Source organism: Ruditapes philippinarum, unplaced genomic scaffold, assembly GCF_026571515.1.
Source record: "Ruditapes philippinarum isolate M1 unplaced genomic scaffold, ASM2657151v2 ctg2576_1_1_1_1, whole genome shotgun sequence".
Classification (NCBI taxonomy): Eukaryota; Metazoa; Mollusca; class Bivalvia; order Venerida; family Veneridae; genus Ruditapes; species Ruditapes philippinarum.
This window is the reverse complement of record NW_026853689.1, coordinates 71,479-93,092: the sequence shown is the minus strand read 5'-3', so window position 1 is coordinate 93,092 and position 21,614 is coordinate 71,479. Positions and strand designations below refer to the sequence as shown.

Genomic DNA, 21,614 nt, shown 5'->3' with positions numbered 1-21,614 from the left:
GTCATATAAATAATCATGTTATTTGAAAAACAATGTTCGCATTTATCATCTGCAACTTAGACACTTGTGGAAAAGTCTACATATATTTTTCACAAATCATTATTTCATTTTGTCTGCACCACAAATCACTTTCTCAGTAAGGCATATAATCAATGTTATGTGAGAAGACAAGTTCAATTTCAGAAGGTCGAAGATACTGCTATAATCTAAAGTAAAGTTGGCTTCACCGGCCTGTTATAATATTTCCTTCTGTCTTCATTTATCATATGATTTACGGTATCTGAATTTTATCATCTCATTTTATCATTGCTTTCTTGAAATTGAAAGATGAATTTTAAACATCATTTCAACGCAAGTGTGATGAAAACATATATATACAACTGGTGATTACATATCAGACTTTACGATTTTCCGATCGAATGAAAAACACTTAAGTTTTAATACATTATACAAGATTTATAGAGAGATCGTGTCGGTAAATTGAATCAATGTGAGATGAACATTTGTCAATCTAACTTAACAGCCTTTGGAAAACTTAATAGATTGGATGCAAGTAATTCTTTGATAAAATCAGAATATAAAACTGATTAAAGGCTCCCACAGTTTAAATGGTATAAAACAAATAAAGGAAATTAATATTTAAAGGAACCGGTGTGTAATGCGGTTTCATTGTGTAAATAGAGTTAAAACTACGATTCCGTGTAATGACAATAGTATCAAAGTTTGACTTTAATGATTTTTTGGAATTGAACTTTATATAAATACATAGAACGAATGTCGATTCATATCGTTTTAAGGGCAAAGAAACAAAGAGTTATTATGTCATTATAGTAAAGCTAAAAGCGTGCAATATTATGGATGAATCATTTTATATGCTTCTATAATAGAAATAGCGTCTGACATATATATTTGCAATTTTACATGGAGTTCAAGCACAATGCTACACCATCATCGGAATACAATGAAAATAAAAATAAAAACACAGATGTTCAATTCAATGAAACCGGTTTAAGGGCTTCAGGTTAATAATATGAAACAATATTTGCAAAGAAAAATTAGACTTGTTTTCATAAGAAACATTTAAAATACAGTTTTTATGCAAATAATCCTTTAACGTTTTCTTAGATGTACAAACGCATGTCATTTCCATTTACATCAATGTATCAAATAGAGAACGAGAAAGAAACAATCGAAAAAAGACATTTTTTTGTAAATTGCTTCATTTTTCAAGTTAAAAGTAATATTATGAGTCTACTAGGTATTTGCTTGTGTGGTCATTTATAGTCGTGACTGGAATACTGATTGATCGAGTGCCATCAGACAATAGGGAGAATACCATTAACAAGACTAAAAGTGTAACCTCTTGCAATGCTTGTTGTGAAGATCTCAACAGGAAGCCACCTTTCTGATCAATATAATGCTAAAATATCTACCACGAGATTGTTGATCTGCAGATTTGAAGAGAATATGTGATGATAATCGTTTGGAAAATAGCTGTGCTTCTGTATTTCTAGATATAAAAAATGTATAAATATTCTTTTCTATTGACGTAAAGAGCGAAATGATATTAAGTAGAAAAGTACACGTGCCATTGTTTCTATTTTGACTTAGAATAATAGTGACACATTGAACAATAAATATTCATCTAATTTTCAGATATAAATAAATCCTTATACGGCGAAAATAAGGCAACATAATTATATTGTTATTATATAGTGTCCATAAATAATTGTCAAAGAGGATAAATACTGTGAGAATAGTATCCAGTAATCCAGTACGTGATCGGAAACATAGATACAACCAATTTTTATTTTATTCTGGTACAACTTGCTAAGTATCCATTTTACTTAATTACATTTTATTTAATTACAGGTAATAGCACTAATAGCATTATATAAAAGGTATAAAATTGGTACCCAAGAAAAACATCCTGTGCACAAAGTCTTAAATTAATCATATTGTGTCTGTTTTAACTGTAAGAATTGAGAATAGATTATTGAAACATCATAATTATATTTATCATTCAGACTTGTAGTTTCAGTATTTTTATAGATTATAAAATGAGAAAAAAACAAGATAATCAAGGAAGGGCGCCCCTCAATGAACGCAACCCCCACACGATCCAGCAATATAGGACCAATGGCAAGGACCCCAGCAGGACACCAAACAAAAACAGGACAGGACTTTAAGCATTCATCGCATATATTTACATGTTAAGCTCACCAATTAATGCTCATTGGTGAGCCAATTATCATCTATCGAAACCATACTGCCATATGTTAAAAAATGTTATTAAATTAATTAATGTACGATGATAATGAAATAAACTTATTGCAACATTTGAAAGAGGACAAAGTGCGGAGTACGGTTTTAAGCAAGAAATATTGATAGTACGAAATGCCTATAGTACGAAATATTGAAAGTGCAAACAAATAATAGTACGAAATATTGACAGTACGAACTACAGATAGTACGAAATAATTGGAGTACCAAGTATTTAATAGAAGAGATATGAAATGTACAAAGTTCTAAAGCGATCAAGCAATATCATCACATCATTTAGTATAAAAACCATTATTTTACAAAGTTTACTTTTATCATTGTTTGTTCAGCCACAATATTTAGTTGAAGCGAGTTATATAACAATTTTGGCTCAAGACTGGGACCAAGTTATTTTTGGTCCCAGCTCAATAATAATTTCGTTTCTATTCAACTGGCTACGTTCACAGTATTATCCCGGAGAATGCAATGTTGGATCGTCTTTTCAACTGCGTGAACTACTAGTATTTCTAAGAAGTTTCAAAACATGTGTTCCAAATTTAACAGTCTATCAGCATTCTATTGTGAAACATTGACATGTTTCTTGAGTAACTGAGTTATATCAGTTGATGAAATATTTTTAAATTTGCTGTCGATTTGTTTGATAAATTTATATGTTTCCGAGAGAAAAGATCGGAGGTTTTACATGTTTCAACTTTCTAAAACTAGTTTTCAATATTAGGAAAAATGTGTTCTGTCTAAAATGTGATACAAAGCAATTTTGTGCAATTCCAAACTTTTAGCAGATCACGTTTATATGTTAACATAATTCGAAATGTCCAAATGTGTGAATGAATGCAGTCATTTGCTAAAGAAATTCGTCACAAAAATAAGAAGGAGATTCTAAAACATTATGAGGAAACTCTTTGACTTGGTTTAGACACATAAAAATGTGTTCTTACTAGAATTGAGATGATTATGTTTCCTATAGTATTTTGTTTTGGTTATTTTTGTTTACCTAAACTTGCCAAGCTTTGAAACAGAGCGTCCATTATTGTCATCTCTATGTTGACGATGGCTATCCTATTCCAAAATGCTATTTTTTATTTATCACACAACAAATCTATGGGGATACAACATTAAAACGTCATTATTTGTCATCAAAATCCCAAGATAGAACATTTCTGTTCATATCTGCTTTATCATAATAGACATAAAAACATATCTGATACCAATTTGTAAAGGAACCGTCTCTAAAATCATTGTTAATTTTGTCAGATACGACATTTAAAGTCGCAAACGTCCTTCCGATTTTCAAGACAAATGTCAAATCTTTAATAAATCCAAAGTACATTGGCTTTGTTTCCCGAAATCATCTAAAATGATTATGTTTTCGATGTACTTTAGATTATTATTTTTATTTTGAAGCGGTCTTTAACTGGCATAATTATATTATTTGAAAGGAATCCGATATACTTATAAGAAGCAGAAATATAAACAAATAAGGAACTCCATATATGTAGAAAACATTAGTCTGCTTACACAGGAGGTAAGGTTTGAAGTGAAATTTCTAAATTTGAATTATACGACTTAGCAAAAGTACAAACAAGTCTTGAAAGGTTCTATGAGCAAATCTGCAGATAATTTTTAATTAAAAATTAAACGCTGTTACATATTTAAAAATTGAATTCTACTTTAATATTGAATAAAACACATTTTCGGTGATATTCTTAAGTATTTAGTCCGGATAGGTAATGAAAAACCTTGCACTTTAGCAACTGAAATAAATAAAGATATTGTCAAAAATTGATGGTTGACTTATTTACTAATGCAAATATATACATGTATAAAATGTATTACATTACATTTAGTTTAATACAATTGATATGATAGTAAATCTAAGATTTAAAATAAATGATGTTAAGAACTTACTTATGTATTCCATTACATTATGCAACTATTTTGAGATGAATTGATCATGTTCCACGATATCCTATATATATAGCTACTCCCAGTTTAAATGTCTAACTCCTAAAATGTGATATTACCCGTTCCGTTTTATTTGAGGAGGCATTTTAATAACAGTTGAATCATAAACATGCAATAATGAATCAAGTTGTTTGTGAGATTAGAGATAACAAGGCTAGTTGGCAAGTTATAATAAGTCAACAAAACCAAGATAAACTTTCTTTGTAAAACAGGAACATCTAAAGGATTCATCCCCATTATGAATTCAACGTACTTTTAACACGTAATTATTAGGTGCAAAGGATGGTCCAATTGGGACGAAACAAGACGGTATTAATTGGCACGAAACTGTAAAAACAGAAATATACTAGATGAAACAATAGCATGTTTGTTATCAATAAATAACAACATTTTACCGTAAGAGAGGGACATGAAGTACTTGATCAAAAGCAGACAGTGTATCACTCCGATATTTCACATTCTGCATGCTAACTGTATTGATCATAGAGGCAATTTACCGTCCAATGCCTTTCGAAAATCTCTGGTAAGATGGACAATAGAGGTCCGGTTAATGGACATATAGGCGTCCATCATTGTCCGATAGCACTTTATCAATCATTATCCAAGTTGCGATATAAATGACTTCGTAGAGAGAAAAACAGACAAAAGGGAAAACGTGGTCAGTTCTGTGTAGGATCAAGCAATTTATATACTGACAATATCTATAGACTTATAGTTGCAAAGATGTATCATGGAAAAGAGGAAAGGAAAAGGTCTATAGCAAACAAAAGTGTATCATATTACCAAAAAGATACAAAAAAAAACAACAACGAAAAAACAGATGATTCGATTATTTGTGAATTAAAAACAGTTTACATTAATAACAACCTACTAAATAGCTAATACAATAGCAGATAAAAAATGGATGTAATTATGTAATAAACTTAAGTTTTGACTATTCCATTATTTCAGTACTACAGGATTAAATCAAGAAAGTGCAATTTGCCAAATATGCTTTCAGAATTTTTTTATAGAACAATTAAGATCTTTGTGAATATTGAGTGAGTACAATTTAAATTGGACCACACGAGCAATTCGTGTATTGAAAATCATTCATTAAGCCTATCAAAGCAATGAAATATAAAGCAAGACTTTATTCAAGTAGAGCATGCGACTATCATTAGAAACGTCTGTCTATTATCATCTAGACAAAATACAGTATTCATTTTAACCTGGTCAAATATAACTCCCAGAATAACTGAGATCAGAATCTCCGCACGTTTTTCTGTTTTCTTCCGTGAGTTTTCCAAGTCTTTGCCCCTTGATAAGTGCCAATCTTACTTGTTTTATTTATAGAGCGAACAAACATAAGAGAGACCGTTCAAACACCGAATCTATTTCCCTGACATTTCCTATTCGTGATATTACATTTTATAATGAATCAACAGTATGATATGTCATTTCACCCCAGGGTCAGGAGGGGAATATTTATGTTAAATGTCAAATGAAATGAGCTTTTTTGCGAGGAAGTAACATTTGCAATTTCGTCCTCCTAAGTGAAATGAAAACATATTTAGCTACTGTGGAGGAATATATTAGGTTTTATAATGAATTCGAATTATAGAAATGAAACATGGCGTTAAATTGTCCAACAAAACAAGGTTTTTGTGCCATTTCTTCTCATTATAACGGTAAACGACAAAAAACTAAATTGTCAGGAAAATATTGTGAGATAAACATATCTACGGAAGAGGATGTAGAATATAATCCAAAGATATTCAAGAAAACACATCACGATATAAAATTGTCTTTATTGTACAAAAAAAAAATGTATCATAATTTCATATAAATTTGGTATAAACACAAATTCTTATTGCACTATGTTTCTAATTATGTAATTCAGAAGTCCACGAATGTTCTACCGTGCGTCTACTGTAACAATATGGCAAACCTAATGTATATATTTGTATTGTTTAATTCCATGCGAGTACTGTTATGGGCACTGTTGCTGGCACTTCTATTTGTAAAATGTAAATTATTTTGAACATCATGAGCAATCTGTTTAATGCATATCAACATATTTCAGATAATTAGCTTTTAATTAAATTAGTAATTTCTAGTTATTTACTGATTGTCTGAAAGTAATATTTCAATCATATGTTCAGACTTGATACACGATTAATTAACTTTGTAATATTTAAACTATGTTAAAGTCGACCCAATGGTCGTAGATGTGAAGCATGTTTTACAATGCGATGGCTATTTTTTTTTCTTCAAATTAAAACACTTGCCTTCAATATTTCACTTTTTCTATTGTATGGCATTTATGAGAATCATCACTGTTAGCTTGACACTATCAAGTGATATTTTCTATTATGCTATACAGGTCATACTATTTTCATGTTCACACGGGAATAGTTGTATACACAAACAGATAAACAGATTCTCCCATTAGAGTAACCTCGTGAATTTTTAACATTCTATCAGAAACTCATGATGACCAATCATGTGTAGAGTACACCGATCAAACTATGTATATCATGGTTTGATTTCGTACCGTTTATTTTAGTGACTTGAAATACAGCTTAACAGGTAACGCACAGGGAGACAGGGTGACAATTCCCCCCTTCCTGTATACCAGCTCTATCTTTTTAAGTGGATTTATAATTGTAAACCTCTCCTTAAATATCGTTAAACAGTTTTTTCAACCATTTAAACATTAGATGAGCATCACTTGATGTATAAAATGAAATGACACTCCGACCCCGCTAAAAAAAGAAAAAAAAAGAAATGAGCATGTTATAGCATACGTTATATAATGAACGCTCTGTCACACTGTGTTTAATGAAACATTATAACAATTTAACGTATATGCTTGCAAATTTGGGTAATGATGTTATTTTTGATATTTTCAGCCACGTTCAATTACCTATAATAATTTACAGAGTAAATATATAGCGGTTGTGTGCTTTTACCGTATATAATATTTGTATTCTGTGATATATTACCCAATAGCAGTACTGAGCAAACATTGATACAGCGTGAAAATACATCTATTGTATGGCAAAAGTTTGAAAATTTACCATTTTGTATCATAATGCAAACATCATATGTAATAGTGTCCGCTGGTATACGTTTATGACATTGTACGGCATTTTCTAAATCATGTTCAACCACTTGTTCTACCTATCCCAGGACATTACAGACACTAAATACATTACATCGGCAGTTTTTGTCTGCAAAGCTTCATAGAATATCCAGGCAATGCATAAATAAATATATAATTGATTCCATCTGGCTAAATAGAGCAATATTTGAATATTTACAATATTAAGAGGAATCGCTGGAGTATAACATCAAAATTTAGATTTAATAGGGAAATACAAGTTTGGTTAATTGTCTATTAATATTAATTTAATTCGTTAAGGAAGCAAAGTTGGCTTACTTTTTTCATTAATATCTATACATTCGTCAGTTAAAAGGAATAAATTTGACTCGTTGCCAACAGTAACTGATAATAATATATGGCGTCATTTCTCTTCCCAGCATAAATAAATATTGTATAAAATAATGATTAATAATCTAATATATTCTTTATATAATAAATATAATATGTCAGATAACATCTTAGCAAACAGAAGCTGTTGCAATAGTTAGAGGGCGCTGTGGAAGACAATGTATGTTCAAGTTGTGTTTTAAAGGAACTCAATTGATGTACAAAAGTCTTAACACATACAATTCTACTTAAATCAGTTGAAATACTTAAAACATATCATTGAAACATACTTAGAATTGAATTGAAAATCGTATTTATGCGCTATTTATAGTCCGATCTGATTGAAAAGCGGTCACAAAACGAATAATTATTGTTTAAAAAGGAGGATTGAGCAAATGATGTGAAATTTTTCAAATTAGTTATTGGTGTAGACCTACATCATCTGGAAAATTGATCTCGAAAAATATTTACAGTCCCATTATGTCAAAAAACCTCAGTCATTTTATAATAATGCAAGTTGTTTATTTCATTTTATGGCAGTGATGGTTTTTCTTGCTCGTTTTAATGGAAATGGCTTGTCTCCATCAATTACCATTAAATTTATATTCCTCAACTAAAATAAGGTCAATATTTTTTGGAGAAAAGAACATGAAATTAATTAATTATGAAATATGTTTTATTATAATTATCACAAATAATATAGTATTATTATGTGTTTTTGATAAAAGCGTGTTGTGTAAAGTAAAATAAAATATATTTCCATTAAAAATTAAAGAAAACAAATTGTTTTTCAGAAATTTATAACAAAGATCAACTGATTTACGACACATAAATCTTTTTTTTGGATTAAACAATTTATAGGTATGAAACATGAAAAGGGAATCAATCAGTCTCGTTTCCAATTTTGATGACTCAACACTTTTATGTGACTATTTTTGAGCAAGTAATGGAACATTTAAACAGGAAATGTCAACGTCATTTAATAATTTAATTACGATGTCATTTCATTTATACATATCCAATTAACTAGATGTTTATTGATACAAAACCAATAAAAAACATTCACGAGACAATAAAAACTCATTTATAAGCCACGAGATAATATGAAATACCATTTTCATTACTCATTTTATTTTAATATTTGATAGCACACCAGACTATGTATCTATATACACAACGCAACAATCCGAACTGTGTATCTATGAATATTTGTCACTTTATAACTGCTCTTTTCCCCTAGATTAATCACGTGATTTGTGTTGCATTTGTTTGTTTTATTTCACAGAAACGAAGCAAATTGTGACAGCGCTGACATTTGATCAATGTTGCGGCAGTTTTGCAGCTTCATATTGCATACCAGTATTTCAGAAATCCCAGATAAGGCTTTATAGAGAGGAAATTACGATAAAATCTTATAAATTATGATTTCATTCCAAATTATAAATAAATAAGCGGAATGCTGAGAGAGAAACATTCAGCCATCGTAGATAAGTTTGCAGAAGCCTTATGTATATATTTTATTGCAATGAAATCAATTTTCCTAATAAAACCGAGAGAGTTGCACATCTAAATTATTTATCAGGTTGTTGTCATTTGAAATATAACAAAGGAAAATGAATTGCTTTTCGTAGGTTCCAAAACAAGTCTAAATAGTAAAAACTGAATGTTAATTAACAGTTATGGAACAACACAACATAACACAACAACTTTTAAAGACAAGCGATTGTATACCAATTTAAGATTCTTCTTTATTGTATATGTCTTATTGTATTGGTTATAACTGTTTGTTTTCTTTAATTCCCATTCCTGATACTATGTCGATTTAGTGTGTTAGCGTCGATACGTTTTTTTTATATTACCATAAAACACAATGATTATATCATTATTTATATTATTCTCAACAGTGTAAAAAGTTCAAGTACTTCAGTACTTCAGGTAAATTCATGCAAATCAATCACTTTTTCCTCGCATTTTTCCCCTTGAAATTTGAATAACATCGCCTATACCCCTTTCAATTGCTCAATTCAAAGCTTTGCCCATTGAAATAAAAAGCATTCAATCAGTATTATTAGGTTTATTCTACCATTAATACAAAAACAGAAAAGCACGATTTATTTGGATTATTTTATGGAGAGCAAACATAACGGAAACAATGCAAACATTGTTTTCATATAATTGACATTCCCACTGTCTGATATTGCATTTTGTATTACGGGCAAAGTTGATGTAAGATAAAAGCTCACAAAGATTGCATATTTTATGTTGTCAATTTACATAACAAATACGCAGCTTCTTATTCAACAACGGACATAATCTGATATTTAAATGAACTTCGACATTACAAATTACAAGCAATGCATAAATAATAAATAATTGCATGATAAATTCATGTTTACCGGAACAGACGATAGCGGTTTATTTAACGAATCTACCAAACACTGTATTGTTTGTTGCAGGGTGGTTGGCACTTATTTCAATCAATTATATTGAATCATTGTATTGTATAAGGAGATAAAAATAAAATAAAACTTACTTATTATTCTTCCTTGCACACAATAAATCCTGAAAGAAAAGAAAAAAAGAATTTATTAAACGAAAGAAAGAACAAGGGCAATGATTTTGATGAAAAGAACGTCTAATACTAGAATAAAATGTGAAAAACTTATCTTTAGGTATCCATGTCCAGAAATAACGTTTAGAGTAAACTGATCAGCATATTTGTTTTAGATATGATATTGTTAAATAGATTACGATAATAAATTGAAATAAGACAATGCTACATTTTAGCGTGTTTTTTTTTTAAATACTCGTATTATGCAGGTAACATGTATATACATGTATATGTTCTTTTATTAGGAAATTACTTTTGAAAAAAAGAGAAATTATTTTAATTATATGCAACCTTAACTTAAAGGCTTATGAAATACAAAAATCCAATTTTTAAAGATTTAATTAAGTTGTGTATGCTTTTGAAAGCGAAACGTTTGTTAAGATATATATTTCCAATAATCATGAAGACCTTCGGAGGCAAAATTACAAGTCGCGTTTTCATTGTTCATTTATTCGAAAATAGCAAGTAATCACACAAAAAAATCAAAAAAAATAACAAAAACACTCCCACAAAATGTCCTGGTATTTTAATTTTTGACATTGATATTCTAGTTAAGGATGTTTTTCATGAGTTATTTTGACCGAGAATGTCGTTTATATGACGACTGTTGGATCTCGTATGCAAATATACAGAATATGATTAACCATGCAAACTAGATGTCCTACCCCATCTTCAATCATCTTCGGCGACACAACCAACTTGATATGTTTAAAGTTCAATAAAGTAAAACTGACACAATGTTAGATTGAGAAAATAAGACGCCTTTTAAAATATGCTTCTCTCTAATCTATCACGCAATCTGTCTGATGCCATTTCTAGGATGTCTTATTTCTTTATACTCTTTTCGTTTTTTTTATCTGTTAAGACGTCTGGTTTCATTAAGTAGTTTCAGTTAGTTATACAGATCTTCATTACAAAAGCAACATCAATGTAATACAAAAATGATGTACAACAATAATTATGATTAATATAAGAACCCGCATATCACAAATATAAACAGAATGTAGAACATGCAACAATAACAGTTTAGTGAATACTTGAAATAAAACACACTAACATTATGTGTTTTTATATACTTTGGAGAAGAAAAAACACCAAGAATGCCTTTATCAATTCATGAAAGTGCGAAATTTCGATAAAATTTATATATAAAAATGATAAGCTTGTTGAAGACAGATATTCATCTTTACATCTAGAATTTGAATGCGTAAAGCAAGACTGAATTTTTATTTCCTATTCATATCTGCAATCATATGGTTTTGAAATGGATTGACAAATCTTTTTTTCATCGAACAAAACATAAAAGAACATTAATACTAAAATATAAACTATATTTTCCTATCAATCAACTTAAATATTTTTGTCTAGCAATGGGCTTTCGTTTCTTTAAAGTGTGTTCTTAAAGGAAATGGATATTTAACTAAACTTCTTATTCAAACGCGCCAAAGAACACTTGTAGCGAGAAAAATCTCAATGGTAAAGAGATAATTACATTTTCTTGGTCTGCAGAAAGCACTCCATTTTTCAGACATTGCATTTTAAGCTCGATAGCAGATTGTTCACATTAGCTTTAAAATACTTCTTAGAAAAATCAATTATGTTTCACATGGTTATTATAATGGTGAGTTAAATCTAATCATGATAATATTTGACATTATAAGATCAAATAAAACTGAAAGAAGAGTAAGGCAACAATAAAAAACAACAGAGAATTAGAGTATTTTCTTCGTTTGTCATGTATCTTCGCTCGAATATTTGCTTCTTTCGTAAGAGATTTTATACGGAATTATAACTATAACAGAAACAATGTAAAAGAAGTAACGCTTGAATGTAAGATTAACGAAACATACATATCTTAATCACACAACTAGAATTTGTTAGTTCATACGAAGAAAGACAACAGAAGTAACAAGAACAATTTAAAATCACATTGTCGGCATGTTTGTTAATATGAACTTTTATAGTAACTGTGGGAAAACGTGAAGCACACTCTAAACATTTCATTTGTTAAGCCTTAAATGTGCACTAACGTTAATTATTTTGTGTTTAATGAACTTCTAAGCGTGATTTTATTACAAATAGGGTGGTGTCAATTTCAATAAAATGCAACCAAAATGACAATCATGCCATGAAATACATTTTAAGATGAGTGCATGCATTCATACAAACGTATTTTTATTTAAAATCATTTATTAAAGACTTCTCGAACAGTTTATCAAAATGCCTTTCATACAAACCATTATTGCAATCTTTATTAAGCGCAAACATAAAATGGAAATGAAAGCGTGCCCTGTTTCCGTAACAATAAATCTGTTCTGTTAAAAGAGTACTTAAAGAATAACAAAATCGAATTAAAACACGTGTCATTTCAGAGACAATTTTCAATGAAGTGTTTAGGTCTAATGGAAGCGTAAGTGATTGATAACATGTATTTTTAGGCGAAATTTTGTCAAACAAATAAAATCTATGATTCTGTTGTCAATTTAAGATCGAATCTCGCCAGAGATATAGAAGAAGGTATCTACAAGCAGTAAGCCCACTAACGTTGTTATTGTACCTTGAATCAAGAGGTCTTCATCCACCAGAAAAAAACTAGAATGTCACAATGCAACAAGCCCCAATCTAAAAATATTATTAGGAAAGTAATAAAATAAACCCAAAAAGAAAACCCACGACAATTCCAAAATAATAATACTTAGTAAGCAACAAAACCGGCGGATAAGTAAACCCAACGAGCAAAGGGTATATACGGTTGGTTTGCAAACACTATCTGCAAACATCGTATATAAGAAGAAGCTTAGATGTTATTTTTAATAAAAGTTTTGTCTTTAGAAATTCACGCCTCATTTTGATACTTGAAAGAGTAACATCAAAATTGTATAGATTTTGAATAAACATGATATCTACAAGATGTGTTTTTTTTTTGAAATAATAACAATAAAAGAGATTCACATTCAAAACTCGCCTACATTTATTGACACGCGATAAATCTGATTTTTATAGCGACCTTGACATTAAACAAAGAACGAATGAGATAATAAAATTTTCCATTTGTCTCAGGATATACATAAAGCGGCAATCTAAGAAATGAACAATTCACCTTAAAGCGAGTGAGGTGCTACGTGATAATTGTATTATCATGTCTTTTATTTCGCCGAAAAAAGAGAAAGTGCCGCGTCTGCCAGCCATTAACTGGCAGATATATAAATAGACTTTAAGTGAATGTAATGCCGCAATACTACTGTATCTCTTTACATATATCTATATGGAGTTACAATTACTTTGTACCAATCGCTCGAAAAAGTATTCACACGACGTCAAACCGAACAATGAGGATTGAGTGTAACAATGGAATGAATGCACAAATAGAGAAAGAATTCATATAGAGGGTTATATTATATAATTACTTAATGCATTTCTTAGATGCCATATATACTTTGTAGCATTATTTGATAAGTTCGAATACATCAGATATGACATCAGATATAACATGTGTTATAGTCTTATATCATAATTTGTAAACAAAGTTTGTTTTAAAATGAAAAAGGGTAGTTAAAATATCAACGAATTATATAATAGTAGTTTGGAAAAAAAACAAACATTTCGTTTAAGTGAAAACAATTATGTTTGACGGTTTTCCGCTGCAATTTCATACCAAACTTTATTTCTTGATGTCACTTGCTTGTTCAATACATATTTGTTTCTTTATTTATTAACCTTACACCTGCTCGAACCAAAAATGATGAGCCTTTGCAATCACTGTCTGCACGTCCATGCATTCTGACCTGACTCTGTACCTCAAATTGCCTACTTTTTGAGTTGATTGTTCAAAATTCAAAAATTGAATACATAAATTTATAATATATATTATTGTGTATGGCAAATAAACTGCTGTAAAATGTCTGCATATATTGCAAAGGCATTACGCTATATGTATATTATAGTATCAATCTGTTTATTTAAACAGTTGCACAAGAAACAGCTGGAAGCAAGGAACTTTACTTATTTTGTTTTGTTTATTTAAACACATGCAGAGAAAAGGAAATTATATATGCAAATTGACTAAGATATAAAAGCAATTCCAATTTGAAAGTTATAATTTTGGAAACTTTTGTTATTCTGTCAAATGTTTCACTTATTGAAAATGCATTTTACTGACAGAAAAATTTCTTTTAGTGAATCTGGATAAATCGTATACTTCTATGTATGCTCTTTTCCACAGCTGGTATAAGCTACAACAGTAGAAATGCATGCATTATAAAGCATTCCGTAGACATAATATTAAAGTTTAATTTATTTCCAACATTCTCTTCTAGACACTAATTTCCTCAAAACTTATTTCTAATCTATATTCAAGATTAACGTTAATGAGAAACAATTCGTATAATCAGATGCTAGCCTGTGCTTTAATCTAAAGCCAAAAATTTAAATTTCTAATGTATAGTCTATTGAAGAAAATTCAATACATAAAACTGTTGGTGTAGATTAAAAAAGTGTTTTTTTTTTTAAAATATTTCTATATATTTCTATAAAACTCAAATATAATCACTTCAAATAAATTATGCTGATTCCAAACATAAACTACAAGGCATCACTTTTAGTTTAAAGTATACTCTCCGAAATTAACAAAAATATCTGTCAAATATTTATAGCTGATTTTGAATAGTAAAAAAACTCTACACTTTAAAAACAATAAAAAAAACACTCACAGAAATCCCATTTACATATATTGTTAAAGTGTCTTTACAAAGAAAAAGCAGACATTGATACTTTAATAAAATTAATTATTGTTTAAACAAGATAAATATATTTCTACAATTTTTGTTTTCAAAAATATCATAAATGCGTATATTTCGCAAGTTCACATAAAAGTTTCTGAAGTGAAATATATACAACAATATTCGTCGATATGTACTATTTCTTTGAAACAACAATACTATTTGACTATACTGTTTGTTTGCTTCAGTTTACGCCTTTTCTCAACAGCATTTCAGTCATATAGGCGGGTAGTTTCCTAACCATCGTTCCTGGAGAGTTACACCAGTACTAGACTACCTTCCTCCGCGCTAAACTACCAAAGCATCTCCCGGGGATCGAACCCACGCCAGAGAGGTAACTGGATTAGAAGTCATCGACTCTAACCACTCAACCACGGAGACTATACTACTTGATACTTAACCCTTGAATCTACCTCGAGATAATCAATACACAATGTATTTAATTACAAACCGTAGGTCTTTAACAAATTAAAAAAACAACAAATTTTAAATTGAAGCACGCGTGATATAATGAACACATTGGTGACCTTGCTTATTGTTATACGAACGAATACCATATTAAGTATCTGCTTAAAAGATAAAGAAGAGAAAACCCCAGTTTATAGCTATCGTTATCGGACATAGGATTGTAAAGTTCAATGTTTTATTTCGCTGATACTTAATTTGTTTGATTAATTGTCTCTTAATTTAAGCAATTACTCAGTAACTAATCAATGATTGTCAGTGTTTCTGCTGTTTTATTTAGATTTACCATGTACTGCTTTTAATTATTCAAGACTTAAATTTGGAACATATGTCACAACGTCAGTGAGCGGATTTCCTAAACGCAATCAAATTAAATTGTTCGTGGTTTTTTTTGATGTTGAAAGGATACACGATACGGAAAACAGAAAAACAGTTACTGTAGATCAATAACAGGAAAACACTTCTTTCGACAAACGATATCAAATTACCCTAATCATTTGTGATTCTAACAAATTATCTTTTAAATTAAGTATATCTTTGTTAAATGGAAATTACCTTTAATCATCAAATTTCAACGTTGCGGATGGAAAGCAAATAGGTCTGATAAAAGCTCGACAAATTACTAGCTTTTATTGTTTTGATAGGGGCAGCTCGTTAGACCGGATGATACCATTGTTTTAACGATGTTATTTTTAATGGCTTTTATTCCTAATTACTACTATCTTCTGTTTGCTACAAATCTATCCGTTGAAATCAAATAATGGACGTGTTAACTACATTCAAGGTCAAATCCTTATTTTTAACCGCCGCTTGGATTTATTGTGATTTTAGAACTGATTTCTAGCTGAAGACCTTGGCGATATTCTACAAAAGTGCAATCTAGACTGACTTTTTATTGAGATCCCCTATCTGTCATCATCACACTGCACGTGTAAAGAACGAAAATAAAGTTGAAATGTATTTGTGTTTTTAAACATACATCTATTTGAAATTGTTTGTGTTTGACTTTAAAAAAAGATACGTGAAATGACGAGATCAAGTAGTTAAAGATAGATTTTAACAGAAATCTATTCTGACAAACCTTTTTGAAAATGTGATAGATCCCTTCACAAAGACATTGATAACTAAATGAAGTGCTCATACAAAATATGACATCATTTTTGTCTATCTGCGATAAATTAAGGAAAAAAACCGTAAAACATACCTATCTTCTAAGTGCATATTGAATGACTGAAATAATCTTATTTTCTACCTAAGGTTTTGGGTTATAATCTTTGTCTTGTATCTAAATAACAATTAGTTTTCATGTTCAAAAGGAACGAAAACATCATTAATTATGTCGCTTGATAAATTAGATATTTTGCATATTCTCTAAAGAAAGCTTGTTGTGCATTCTTATAAGATTTTCCTTTCGTCCTCATGACCATTCTTTCAAACATTTCAAATTTGTAACACAAAGATGGAAAGGAATCAGGAAATCATCTCTCCCCTTAACAGATTCAAATTAACGACCATTGGAATTAAGCACAAGGCTGATCCGAAGAATGAAGTCTCGGTTTCCAGGGGGTGTGTTAACAAGGAAGCGGTGTGTTATCCTACTTAGCTCATATTCATTTATTTTTTTGCACATTTAATTAAACATATTTTCCAAATTGTTATGATTAGAAAAAGTGCATTCGATAGATTTAAGTTTAATTACTATATCATATAGAACCATTTAAAAAAAAGCCTTCTACATAAAGCCACTGTTCCAACATTATTTAGGTTTAAATTGAAGCTTCGTTTTAGATAAAAGATCTTAATAAATCGCATGTTTGCACTTTTCCAAAACAATAATTAGATTTTTCAAATAAAAGTCCTATTTCTAAACATATCACGTCCCAGCGTTCAATTTGATTAAATCATTTTACCATCTCAAAATAATTGATAAACAAAAACAACTAAAACTGCCAACGCCATATCTGTTAATTTACAAAACATCTCCATTTACAAAAAAGGGAGAAAGAAAATTGCAGAAACATAAAATTTCAGTTTCATCAAATTAGATAATAAAACATTCATACAGTATGCTTTTAACCCTTTGGAAGAGGGTAAAGAATAAAATCAACATGCTTTTGTTGATTAAATTAAGACGGTATCAAAGGAAAATTTCAAATTTTGTACTGCTTTCAAATATCAAATGCCTTTTTCATATTTTGGCTCATGTCAGCAGTTGACAGGATAAAAATAGATATAAGAAAAGAAGCAAAAAGGAAGTCGTGTGTGGTTATAATTCACGTAAGTGTTCAACATTACTTTTGTTATCTCTCTTCTTTCAATAAAATGCAATTTACTGTATTTCTCTACAAATGTCCCCAGTTCTCCTGCAATCACCAAAAGAGCAAAATAAAGATTAACAAGACAAAGGCACAAAAGTTTGAGCTTTTAGATAAGATTCTTGTAATTTGACAACATATTTGTTGTTTTTTTTTCCTCAAATATTCCACTCAGATGTCTTGCACTTTAGACGAAAACATTTCGTTTCAAGGTATGTTTAATTAATCATACATATGTTGAATGTTAAAGTAATTACAGAAAAGAAGATGGTAATGAGTGGTGTTGCTAACTGAGAATTACCACACAGGCTCCGTAGATAAACTACTACGCATTATCAACATTGTTAAAAAATCCAAGGAAGGCATGCGTTGAACGTTTTGAATGTTCGTACTGAAGCGTTTAAAGACACAGGTGAGACACGTAAAGGCATCACTTCGGGAAAGTCGAAATGTTGCCATTTTTCTTGTTACAAACTTGCCAAGTGAAGAGGTGTGCTCTCTACAGGTATTTCCCTATCTTTTTGTTACTTCGTAACACGGTTTTAACAGTCAATTCATTCCTTTGACAAAAGAAGTGTTAAGTTTGTTTTTCAATGGGACGAGAAGTTTCATAAATGAATAAAGGTGCAAGGTTGCTTTTCCCCCCGCTTTTGTACTGCTCTTTCTATTGTTAGTATAAGAGTTAGAAAACAAACTTTCATGCCAATAGAAGAAAGCTGAAAGTTGTTTTGAGTGAAAATTATAAAGCATGTGACAAAATCGTGAGATAAAAAACAACGTTATTCATGAACAAGAATTTAGTGTTCGTTGTAGAGTAAGATGTATTATTTATCTTTTTCAAACGAATTTCCACGAATTGCATATTTGTTTACACGCCATATATTGCTAAACAATTACTTGTTACTGTAAACTGTTCAGATTGATAACTTCGAGTCACTCAAACCACCGTTTCAATTATACGCGTATAACATTTATAGGAGAGGTGAGTAAGTTCAACTAATCTGTCATGTTTTGTTTTGTTTCACTTTCTATCTGCTTGAAAAAAAATATGTACATGTATATAAGTTATAAACCTTCTCAGTCAAATGATGCATTCGTTAAGTTTATACATTAAAGAAATATTTTGTGACGGGTAAAACGCATCTGTTAATCCTGACCTCAAATGTAAGACGGAACGGAATACTAAGACATGAATATAGCTGATGATATTAAAAATAAGAAACCAAATTAAATTCTTTGAGAAAATGTAAAGCATTGATTTATATTATAGAAAATCAGTTTCAAAGCCGTATAAATCTACAACAAAAGCTTTTGAAAAATAATTAATTTAACGTTTTTTAACGACGAGACAAATTAAATCTAACATATTTGCGTGTTATCTTTCTTGAATAATATAATGCCAGACTGTTTTTTAGACTGAAAAGAACTGACTAGATTGATATTTTTATAACCGTAATTGCAGGAATTGATATTTCAGTAAGTAATTTTCGGTATAAAATCATATTTTATTATAGTTTAACTGTATATTTAACTGTTGTAGGTAATTCTATAACATTCTCAAAGAATTTGACATTTTATTTTCAGTGAATGTTTTGTTTTGCAGACACTCTAAATAAATAAGATGTAAAAAGATGAAGGTCAGTGATTGCATGGGGTGATCCATTTATATGATTAACATTTAATAGAAACAGTTATCTTCGTTTCAGATCATCACGAATGATAAAATAGGCAACAGAAACATAAAAAAAACACAACAAAATCATAAAAACACACACACAAAAAAGATGAAATAAAGAAAAACATAGTACACGATATCTCTGTCATAATTTTTAAATAAACATTGACGATTAACAAGATTTAACGAAAAAAAATATAATAATAAAGAAAAAAAACATCTACCTGATGTACAAAAATCCTTTGCAGAAGCTATCACATCTGTGAAATCAGTTTTTAAATTCCAAGACACAGACACAAACACGATAAGTACAATTCTAAATATTGCTATTTTCACTGGAGCAAAACAAAACACAAAATACGATCAAACATAATATACGAGTTACCGAAAATCCATAACAAAGGGGAGTTATTAGAAATTTTGGCCGAGATTGATCGAATGTCAGTTTCATGCCATTTATTCTTGTTCTGATGAACGAGCCAGAAAAAACGAATTCAAAGGGGCGTCTGAAATTTTGAAAACATCTAAAAGAGTTTTCGCGAGAAACAGAGCCCACTGACATTTTCGTAATGTTACTAAGTAGAATAATCATTATGCAAACAAACCATGTACGGCTTTAGAAGTTATGTTTTAATGGGTATTAACGATGCTATTGCCTGACAAAATGTAATTGTAATTAATAGAGATAATTTACGACTTCCCAATGACTAGATAGATTGCTTTTATCCACGAACTTCAAATATAGAACTTATCATATCTTTATTTCGTTGAACCCTAAGTAAAAAGGGGGCTCGGTATCAAAATGCTCGTTAACTAAATTCTCGTGTGTAATCATCATAAACTTCTAATGAATAAAATTATCACGGACTTCACATGCAGAATTTAATTCTTGTTCTATAAAATGTCAGAAATAGAAAATTATTCAATAGATGACGTTAATAAAATTCATGCACAGTTTTTTGTCGTAAACATCTAGTTTTTAATGAGCAAGCCTTGATAAACGCCCTGATACTAAAACCCTCGGACTTAATTTACCTTTAAAACGTTAAGGTCGCTAACGTACCGCTTGCCACCCACTACTGTAGGTTCGAACAACAAGGGAGTTTTTGATAATTCATTTGAGGAAACTATCTAGCTAGCTCACGGAATGTCGATGGTCCGTCCGTGCCTGGAAAATATGTACGAATGAGTACTCTACCAGTTAAGCTGGAAAGTCTCCGGATGGCCTTAACTGTGTGATTTAAATTGTATAGTACTGTAATTATAGCGATCATTGCATAAAGGGTTCTCCAACAAGATAAGAAACAAAAGAATATGACACACGATTGTCAAAGGGACTTAGAAGTTACATACTGATAATGGCATTCATACATCGAATGCCAAAACAAATTGTTGCGCAAAAAGTCATAGAATCACGTTTACATCTATTGGTCTCAGCATATACAAATTGTATTATAATAAAACCTACTCATATATACTATGGCTATGATTTTTATCATTGCGAAAATGCCACACAGGCAAACGGTTGAAAAATCAGCGGACCTATTTTATTTTTAATGCCCCATCCGTGAAATACAAAAGAAAAACACCACATGACGCCAAGAACAATATAATATAAACCCGTTAATATTTGTCACTTTTTACATCTTATTTTATGAAGAAAACGTCGCTTGGACCTAAGTCATATAGACCAAGGAACGGAAAATGCCGATTATTGCCGAATTGTGCCGAAATGTTTCTATGGATGCATTACCTTAAATCGCCATTACCGTTGTCATTCTGAATGTTTGCTTATGGAAAAGCTCTGAACAAAATGTTAAAACAAAATGCCATAAATATTTAAAAGCTTCAACTCATAAATATTCATATAAACAGCGGTGAATAAAAGTTTGTTTTAAATAAAGTACAATCTAACTCCATTAGCTGAAGGCACAATGGAATAATTTACATTTAAAGCGATCCCTCCTAACGTGATTGTAATGGTGCATGTTAACAAAAATTACTTGTGAGATATACTGCTGTGATAATATATAAATATTTAATGCCA

At 30.1% G+C, this 21,614-nt stretch overlaps 1 protein-coding gene across 1 annotated transcript in view; it reads right to left on the bottom strand.

Annotated features, from left to right (window-relative positions):
- Positions 1-21,614, bottom strand: part of LOC132737541 (5-hydroxytryptamine receptor-like) — a 92,845-nt gene that overhangs the window by 42,083 nt on the left and 29,148 nt on the right. The window contains exon 3 of the mRNA XM_060724842.1: positions 10,257-10,285. The gene's annotated coding sequence lies outside the window, so the exon portion shown is untranslated. The remainder of the gene's footprint in view (positions 1-10,256; positions 10,286-21,614) is intronic.